Genomic DNA, 9,771 nt, shown 5'->3' on the forward strand with positions numbered 1-9,771 from the left:
GAGGGGGAAAATGTACTTTTTGAGGCACAACCAAAAGTAATTTCCTGGCTACACCCTTGGTTGGGGTCATATTTCAACCAAAATTAAAAGTGAAAAGAAATTCAATTGAAAAAAATCATTGAGATAACAAAATCCATTTTAGTACAATTAAAATACTTAGATTTTTGACATTATTTTCATTATAATTAAGCATAGCTCCTCCAAATTCTCATTACTGTAATGTAAAAAATATGGATATCATTATTTTTTAATTGACATAATTAAAATTGTCATGTCACCTGGTTATACATCATAGTATTTGTCTTTCATTCGTGCACCTTTAAAAAATATATAAATAAAAAACTGTGTCTAGACAAGATTATTGTCATAATTGTATTACAGTATTGAGAACCCATTATTAAGACAAATGAAAATTACAAATGCAAAAACATCCAGATGGTGATCATTGAGTCTTTCTTCAATCCCATATTTGAAAGATTTTCATTAATGTATGTTGTGAAAACAATATCTAATTAATTATTAATGCATGTATTTGTGCTTCTATTTTTGGCATGACATTGTTTTAATTTAACAAGCTGATTGATCTAGTCAGATGTCAGTGCTCATGTTCATTAAAAGGCTTTGTATTTACCACTCTCATCTGACTTTGATAACTCTAAACTGCCATGGAGAGAGAGAGAGAGAGAGAGAGAGAGAGAGACCAATTATATAATGAACAGCTGACCAGGTCAACAGGTATTGGATATCGCTCAACCAACAGAAGAACCTGGATATATGACACTACAGCCACATTTAGTAAACCTAAACAACACACACACACATACTATATACATGCATCACATCTCTTTGATGAGATTATGAGCACTCATGTAAATATATTCTTTAAATCTGTCCCTGAAAACCACAAGTCTTTTGAGCTACATCTGAGCAATCAAATGTTTCCTCTGGACATGCAAACAGAATGCACACTGTGGACTGTATACCTATTACATACTGCAGAAGTATCAAGACTAGGATGGTAGTATGCTATTCCAAACCAGTGACTATGTCTCTTTGTGTGTGCGCAGTGATGCATTTTGTACTGATCTGATATAAATTCACGGCACACGTACAGTATATTGCTGATTCGCAATACAGATCTCGAATTAACCCTCTAAGGTTCACAGTGATCTCTTCAGATCAGAGCATCTTCAGTAGTCAATCTCACTGCAACATACAGCAGATACAATCGCATTAGATTACGAGAGAGTGGTCATTTTGATCCAGTGCCACCTGGGAATGTTGTTTCTGCTGATATAGTAAATGTCATGATTAGCTGCCACTCCAGAGAAAAATTTGTGTGTTTGCATGCTGAGTCAGGTGAATACCACATTCAAAATAAAATAAAAAAAATAGCTGAACATATGGAAAAGGATAATAAGAGCTCTCATCTTGAAGGCTTGTGATAAATCGACTCATTGTAGTTTGTGGTTTTATTGTTCCGTTTGTCTTCATTTAAACAGCACACAGTCAAATCTGTTCTCTATCACACACACTCGAAAACACCAGTGCTACTACATCTTCAAGTCTTGATGTGTGTGTGTGTGTGCTGACTAGAAATGGGAATAGAAATGTAAAATCAGCCTGATCTCATGAACATTACGTGACCATGGTAACATTTTTTACGTTTTACGCATTTTGCTACAGTTTCCCGTAAAATGTCCAGTAGGAGGCGCCAAAAGTGAGTGAAACAGTGTTGTAATCAAACAAGGTTTTTTAAAAAGAATATTAGAGGGGGCCTGGGTAGCTCAGCGAGTATTGACACTGACTACCACCCCTGGAGTCGCGAGTTCGAATCCAGGGTGTGCTGAGTGACTCCAGCCAGGTCTCTTAAGCAACCAAATTGGCCCGGTTGCTAGGGAAGGTAGAGTCACATGGGGTAACCTCCTCGTGGTCGCTATAATGTGTGGTTCACGCTCTCGTGGGGTGCATGGTGAGTTGTGCGTGGATGGTAACGCGCTCAACAAGCCACGTGATAAGATGCGCGGATTGACGGTCTCGGACGCGGAGGCAACTGAGATTCGTCCTCTGCCACCCAGATTGAGGTGAATCACTACGCCACCACGAGGCGCTACGTCTATGCGGTAACATGCTCAACAAGCCACGGTAAGATATGCGGATTGACGGTCTCAGACGTGGAGGCAACTGAGATTTGAGTCACTACGCCACCACGAGGACTTGGAGCTCATTGGGAATTCCGAAAAGGGGAGAAAAAAAAATTGTTTTGTGTTGTCACTTCTATGAAACTTTCATCTCTCATATCAGCTTGTGTGTTTGGCAGGGCTTGACCTGTCTTCCAGGTTTGAAGTCCGGTGAGCTACTGCAGAGTGATAATTTCACCAGGTAATTGCAGCAAAATGTGAAACACAGCACGTAAAAGTCAGTTTGCAAAAATGTTGTTAAAGTAACGTTCATTCTGTGAGACTAGGTTGGTAAAAAGATATCTTAAAGATGAAGATGTGCAATATTTTTATCTCAGGTTAATTTGCAGAGACAACTATAAATAAATTCAAAGTGTACCTTAGTATTCCACAGTGCACGTGACGTGCACGTGATGCCAATTTCCTCATCAGCACAGTACATGCAGACTGTCCACATGCAAACTAGTTTTTCAAGACACACAGACAGTCTGCGTTGTTTCGCATTGTCAGAATATGCGCCTGGAGTTCATTGTGCTAAAAGAGTATCACAAAGTAGCCATAGTGCCCATGTGACAAAAACAGTATACTTTGAAAAAGAGTATATTTTAAAAGGCTGGGCACTCAACCTTGTGCTGACGGAACTGCAAGCGGACAAACGATGTATACTGAAGCCTTAAGCCATTCGTAGGCTGTTGAAAAGTTAGCTGAACATATGTTTCATGTCACAGCTGTTACTATATAGAGTACGTACTTGTATTTTAGACTTGATACTATTTATTTTAGAATATATCTGGCATAAAAACCGTACTAAAATTCTAAAGGCGTCAAATGCGTCTGTATGGGCACGCGTTTAAAAGAGTATGCTTTGAAAGGCCGAGTGCTCGACCATGCGCAAGACGGAATGGCATGCGGAAAAACTAAGTATACCCATGCATTTACCCTTCAACTTTGGAGAAAATTCCAAACAACCATTTTGTTCGGGTAAAAAAAGACCCAGGAGTGTGCAGTAGATATACAGCACCTCCTTTTTGATTATAATATACAGTATAGATTTTTAAAATAATATTTAATCTTGAAAGATCGCCACCTATATATTAGTGGTGGTATTGTTCTTTTACAGTAGATATACAGTATCTACTATTTACTGGTTTTGAGTAAATAGAATGCTTTCAAATTGTATCTGTTTGAAACAAATACATAATCAGTTTTATTTTTAAAGTCTGCTGGCCTTTGACTTGAGCCAGTAAGCAACCATCTCCTCACCAATTAGTAATACCCACTAGAAACGCCCTCACCCAAAACATTACATAAATATAAAAAAAATAATCATAAAAATGCATTCTTTTTAAGTTATTAATTTATTTATTGTTGTGGAGAATCCAAAGGCATTTTGACCAAACACAAAATTAAAATTAGTTTTTTACTTTAAATTACAAAAGTCAAAAATGGCCTGAATAGAACATGTGGGTTAAATGGAGCTCAGGGAAAATAAATAAAATGATCAAATAATTTATGATAATACCCCTTTAAGTAATAGTGTGCTTGTGTAACTGAGTGTTATGAGATAATCAGTAAAATCAACACTTGAAAACTGCAAGCTCTTATAAATTATTATTCCATAGTAGTAATGACACGCTGGGCTGTAATTAAAGCTCTTGCTGTGAGAAAGATCTGGAAGATTGCACCCTTCTGGAAATGCAAACATATAATGAACATGTTTCTTATTGATCACTGTAGGCTGTGTAGTTTAATAGCCTACACTTTACCGTATAATAAATCATGATGCATGGATGTGTGGGAATGTGTGTTTGTGTTAATATATGTGGGCCACAGACCTCTTCAACATTAGCTTTTTCACATAGCACGTTTTTGCACATAAATGCTGTGTGTGTGTGTGTGTGTGTGTGTGTGTGTGTGTACAGAAATTCACTACAAGTGCAAGCAGCGACTGAACATGAACTACTGACACTGTCCTCTACCAAATGCTCTCAAGATTGTTTGGAAACACTGATTAATTCCGATTTGCAGCATATGATTCACCATGAACATTCTGAATAAGGACTCAAAAAATGCCAAAAATCCCTCGATTCAAAATCTCTCCCACTAGGATGTCGCCGGGTGGTCATGAAAGTGACTTATCAGCCTCCTACGCCTGGCAGGACAACAATCCGATTCTCCAGTGTGTGCAGGCCGTTTCCGTGGAGATTTATCGCCGTAGCAATGCAGGGCTGGCAGCGGGAGAGAGTTCATAATAGCTCGTAGAAGATGGAGAGACCGATGACTGATTTGATGTAACAGAATGTTAGCATTGTGCACGATATCACTCTGCCCCAACACTTCAGGACTATACGTTCATTACTCTCTCTCTTTCTCATTACAACACTGTCATCCACTTCCACATTTCCATACGTTTGAACCCTTAAACCTTCATAGACTCAAGCTCATTAAGACATTTGGATTTTTACAGTGACATAAAGAAAATGACGATTACACCCTTGAGCAGCCATAAACTTTAGCCTGGCGCTCAGTGAGTTGTTTTCTGAAGTTTGAAATGTTTATAATCAATAATAGAAAAAGCAGTGAAGTCTAGTGTCATTTCTGTCAGAGTGCCTGATTGAGAGGAAGTCATTACTAATGTGTTTTTGTCCTGTCGCAGCTGCGTGTATTGACATTTGTCACAGAAGTATCTGCCAAACCTGGAGAAAACTTCTGTGTCGCCAAGGCCACACACACAGACAGAGACACACACTTCTAATTGATCTTTTGGAATAAAGGGCTGATAATGAAACTTCAATAGAGGAAAAACTGGATACTGAGTGGCAGGATATCCCTTCTACATTATTAGCACTGATGGGCTTCTTACATCCATATGGTCCTCCTCATCTATGCATAATTAAGGTTGTCCAACATATTGCCTATTTACAGTATATTTGCGCTGATTTGGCTGGAGAGTAGGTAAGTTCATTTCTGTGAATTACATGAGCCATTTCAATTAATCAATTCAAAACTGTAATGTAACTGTAATTGGGGATGGGTTGGTTATGGCAATGTCCTGACAATGCCCATCCACCCCTTCTGTTTCTATAGTGCTCATTTTGTTCGGCTCTCAGCATGACGTGTTGCTCTGCACTGAAATAATGTGTGTGTAAATGTCAGCTTCTCTAATACTGTTTTAATGAAATAATACACAATCCTGCAATTTTTCATATTGTGTGTACACCACACAAAACATGATTACATTTGACCAGGCTTGCTTTTTATTTATCAGTTACTGTGACATTTACTTGTACCATGGTGCATATATTTAAAAACCCTAACTATACAGCTAACCCTAGTCTTAAATTAACCCTAGTTAATTTACCCTAGTCCCCCCACCCCCCCAAGTAAGCCATTCATAGGTTGGTTTCTCAGAAAAGCATAAACAATATTAATATAGGGGGACTCACCGTCTACCATCTCTGGAGTCGCGAGTTGAATCCAGGGCATGCGGGGTGACTCCAGCCAGGTCTCCTAAGCAACCAAATTGGCCCGGTTGCTAGGGAGGGTAGAGTCACATGGGGTAACCTCCTTGTGGTCACTATAATGTGTGGTTCACGCTCTCGTGGGGTGCATGGTGAGTTGTGCGTGGATGGTAACGCACTCAACAAGCCATGTGATAAGATGCGCGGATTGACGGTCTCGGACGCGGAGGCAACTGAGATTCGTCCTCTGCCACCCAGATTGAGGTGAATCACTATGCCACCACGAGGACTTAGAGTGCATTGGGAATTGGGCATGCCAAATTGTGGAGAAAAAACCCCCAATAATAATAATTTGTACAAAATTGTGAAATCGTAAGATATTGTATGACTTGGCTGGGACGTAAGTGTACAACTTTACATTAAGAAAGAAACATCAGTGAACAAATTTGGTTACTCATTCCATATTTATTAATGCAAAATAAACAACTGATGCATGTCAATAACCTGAAATACATTTCCCTCGTCTTGTTATAAACCCTGATGTTACCTGGTAGTCAAAAGTTAGTTGTGGTTTGGATTGGCAGTTAAACTTTGAAAAAATGCACTTTCAATACCCTGATGTCAATCTTTCTACTGTGGTACACAACAGTGAATTTCCTTTTAAAATTCTGTTTAGGTTTAGGGTTTAGGTTACGACGTAAAGTCGTACATTTTTGTACAAGCCAACTCATACGATTTCTTTCGAATTTCACCATCTCAGACTTTTATTATAACACTGTAAACACTAGCGCTATCAAAACATTCCTATGTTTGTTTTGGGCATGACTATCAGTTTATCCAACCAACGGAAGACAGCAGAAGTGTTCAAGAAACTTGTTTGAAAACTTTAACATTATTTTGCTATTTCCTTTGCTGGCACTAGTGGCACAGTAATTCTAAACTTCACCTTTAAACCCCAACTCTTAAAAACCACTCTGACTTTTCAGACTGATCTCACAGTGAATTCTGAAATGGTAGGTTAACATTTCTTTAGCTAAAATCGGTCTGTGTTTACCGAAATGCGAAACTTTGCCCAAAAGCGGTAAATGTTGTTGGGCAGATGAGCTTGAGTGAGCTCTATTTTCAAGGTGAAATGTCCAATGATGGGAGCCAAAAGCGAGTGTGAATCAAGTTGTTTTCAGCTGTACAAGCTTTAATACTGTGAACAGTAATGCATATTTTTATAAACTGTACCCCCAAAACCAAACCCCAAACCTAAACCTAATCATCAGTGGAGTAAAAATGTAGTGTTAGAGGGAAAAATGCAACTTCAGAATCACATTTTGTCCTTGATTATGCGAACGCAATTACTTACTGCTTTTAACACAGGATCTGAATAACGTGACCGATCCTAGAGTACTGGAACTCTCAGAAACAACATGCAGACTTCCTGTGTGATCATGTTGGACTTTTTACCTTAATCCTATTCTTTAACCCTAACCCCTAACTTTACCAAAAGATCTTAATCTTAATACCAAAAATTAGCCCCTAACCCACCTAAATGGTAACACCCAAACCTTCTAACACTTCATCCTAAATCTAAACATGAAATTTACATTTATCACTTCAGGCCATGTGTCTGAAGATTTGCCATTATCCAGGTCAAATGTACAGTGTTCTAGTAGAGTTATTCCTGTCAAACCAATGCATTTCTCTGTTGTTCCAGACATTTCTTGGATAAGTGGTGAAACATTTTGAACAAAAGAGAAAGATCAAATTGACTAGAATAACACATGAATCAATCTGCATCAAAGCGCCATATATTAAAAAAATACTTGCCAGCTCATTCTTCCTGTGACCGGCATTGTAAATATTCCCATTCCTCTTGTCTCCAAAGAAACTTTCAGGAGCTCTTTACTTACATAACAGCTCTGCACTGTGGTGGTTCCTTCACACTAAAGGTCAGACAGAATGATTAAATTAATGGCCAACGGGCCTCTTAAGCTTCTAAAAAATGAGTCCGCTTTATTACCGTAAGGCTCAATGCGCAGTTTCTTTTGGTAATTGCATGCGTGATAAAGTCAGTGAACCATTGACTATTGAATACCAAAATATTTCAAGCAGAAAGTTCAAGCAGAGCTTGTAAGTCATAATTTACCCAACAATAAGAGCCACTAATCAGCAAGATTAAAGTCAAAGGATTTAAAACACAATACATGGGACCTGGGTAGCTCAGTGGTAAAACACTGGCTACCACACCTGGAGTTTGCTGGTTTGAATCCCAGGGTGTGTTGAGTGAATCCAGTTGGGTCTCCTAAGCATCCAAATTGGCCTGGTTGCTAGGGAGGGTAGAGTCACATGGGGTAACCTCCTCGTGATTGCTATAAGGTGGTTCGCTCTCGGTGGGGTGCATGGTGAGTTGGATGTTGTTGCCGCGGTAGGTGGTGTGAAGCCTCCACACATGCTGTGCCTCCAGGTTAATGTGCCCAGCGAGCCACATGATAAGATGTGTGAGTAGATGTCTCAGACACAGAGGCAGCTGGGATCCATCCTCTGCCACCCAGACTGAGGCGAATCACTATGCCATCAGGAGGACTTTGTGTGTACACTGGGAATTGGACATTCCAAAATTGGGAGAAAAAACCCCAAAAAACAACACTTGTGGCTGCCTCATTCAATTGGAAATGAGTTCCACAAAACTATGAAACACTGTTGGCACAGAAATAGCAGTGAAGAGCATGTTTTTTTTTTTTTTGCAAGAAATTGATACTGTGTAAAACTGAATCATTCAGATGGATGAACCTCATTGTAACCAGAGACACCACTGCCAATGTAAGCCCAGTGGCTTTGCTTTTTTTTTATTTAGAAACACACAAGACAGATGTGTTAAAAACAATTTCTCTAGTGATTGAAGGAAACTGCTCATTTGTCTGCCGGCCCCTACAGTTTAAATAATAGTATCGAGGATTTGTGGCATTTATAATCAATCTCCAACAAGATGTTCTTCGCAGAATATATGCCGTTCTATTAGATTGATTCTATAAAAGTTTCAACTGCATGGTACTGTATATTACATAATTTCACTACACATTTGTAGTGATGATATTGCATTAGTGCATTAATATTGTGACATTTGTATAAACAAGTGGCCTTCTAGCCTGTGAGTGGTAATTACACTCCTGATTTACATACACTTATGATGATTTAGAGAATATGATTTCATATGGATGAAGTGTTAAACATGGAGAGCAGCAACACGAGAGTGCATTATTCATGATTATTACCCAGCTGTCTTCAGGGCCCCTGCCCTTATGAAAACACAAATATATGGCATTACATCTTGCTCAGCTTTCAGTGTATTTTTGCAGAGAGTTCGCAACTTTTCACATGGCCTGTGTGGGTACCTGTATGATGGTCACAACCAGACTTTTTGACTTTCGGCATACATTTGGTCCACATCTCAAAACAAAAACATTTCCTTAAAAATTATAATGTAAACAAAAAACTTTCCTTATAAAGATACATTTACCTACACTTACCTAAAAAAAAGGTATTTAAAGCGTGATCAATGGAAACATAAAGGCTTCACATTGCAACCCCCCAATGTTCAAGCCAAATATACACCCTTGAATTCAGCTAAATTAAAATCATGAGTCAGTGTTATAAAAGAAGCAATCCAAACTGTATACAACTCTATAATGTTAAAGTCAGACCTCTCTTCCTCTGAGGCTCTCACATTCCCACTTTCTCTAGAAAGTCCTGTTTGTGAGAGTAAAAATCTAAATACAGAACATTAAAAAAAAAAAAAAGCACACAAAGGCTCAAATTGCCAGTGACAGCTGGTGGCAACTATGACCTTGTTAAAAAAGTATGAATCTTTGCATCTCCAAATGTACAAAAATAATACTTGCTGGATGTTTGACCGAAACAACAGTTCTTCTTAATTATCTGGAAACAATAACTATTCAAGTGTCTCCATGGTGACAGGAAGTAAGACAGAGGGATACACAGATGAACTCAAACACAGTCAAGCAGAGCTCAGTTTTACTTTTACACAAATATATCTCTCAGGTAATCTTTAAAACTTTTATAAGATGTTGACTAAAAGCTATTTAGGTGATGTAGCTCCCTCAGCTGGCCAAAGAGAGAAA

The sequence above is a fragment of the Myxocyprinus asiaticus genome, chromosome 8, assembly GCF_019703515.2.
Source record: "Myxocyprinus asiaticus isolate MX2 ecotype Aquarium Trade chromosome 8, UBuf_Myxa_2, whole genome shotgun sequence".
Classification (NCBI taxonomy): Eukaryota; Metazoa; Chordata; class Actinopteri; order Cypriniformes; family Catostomidae; genus Myxocyprinus; species Myxocyprinus asiaticus.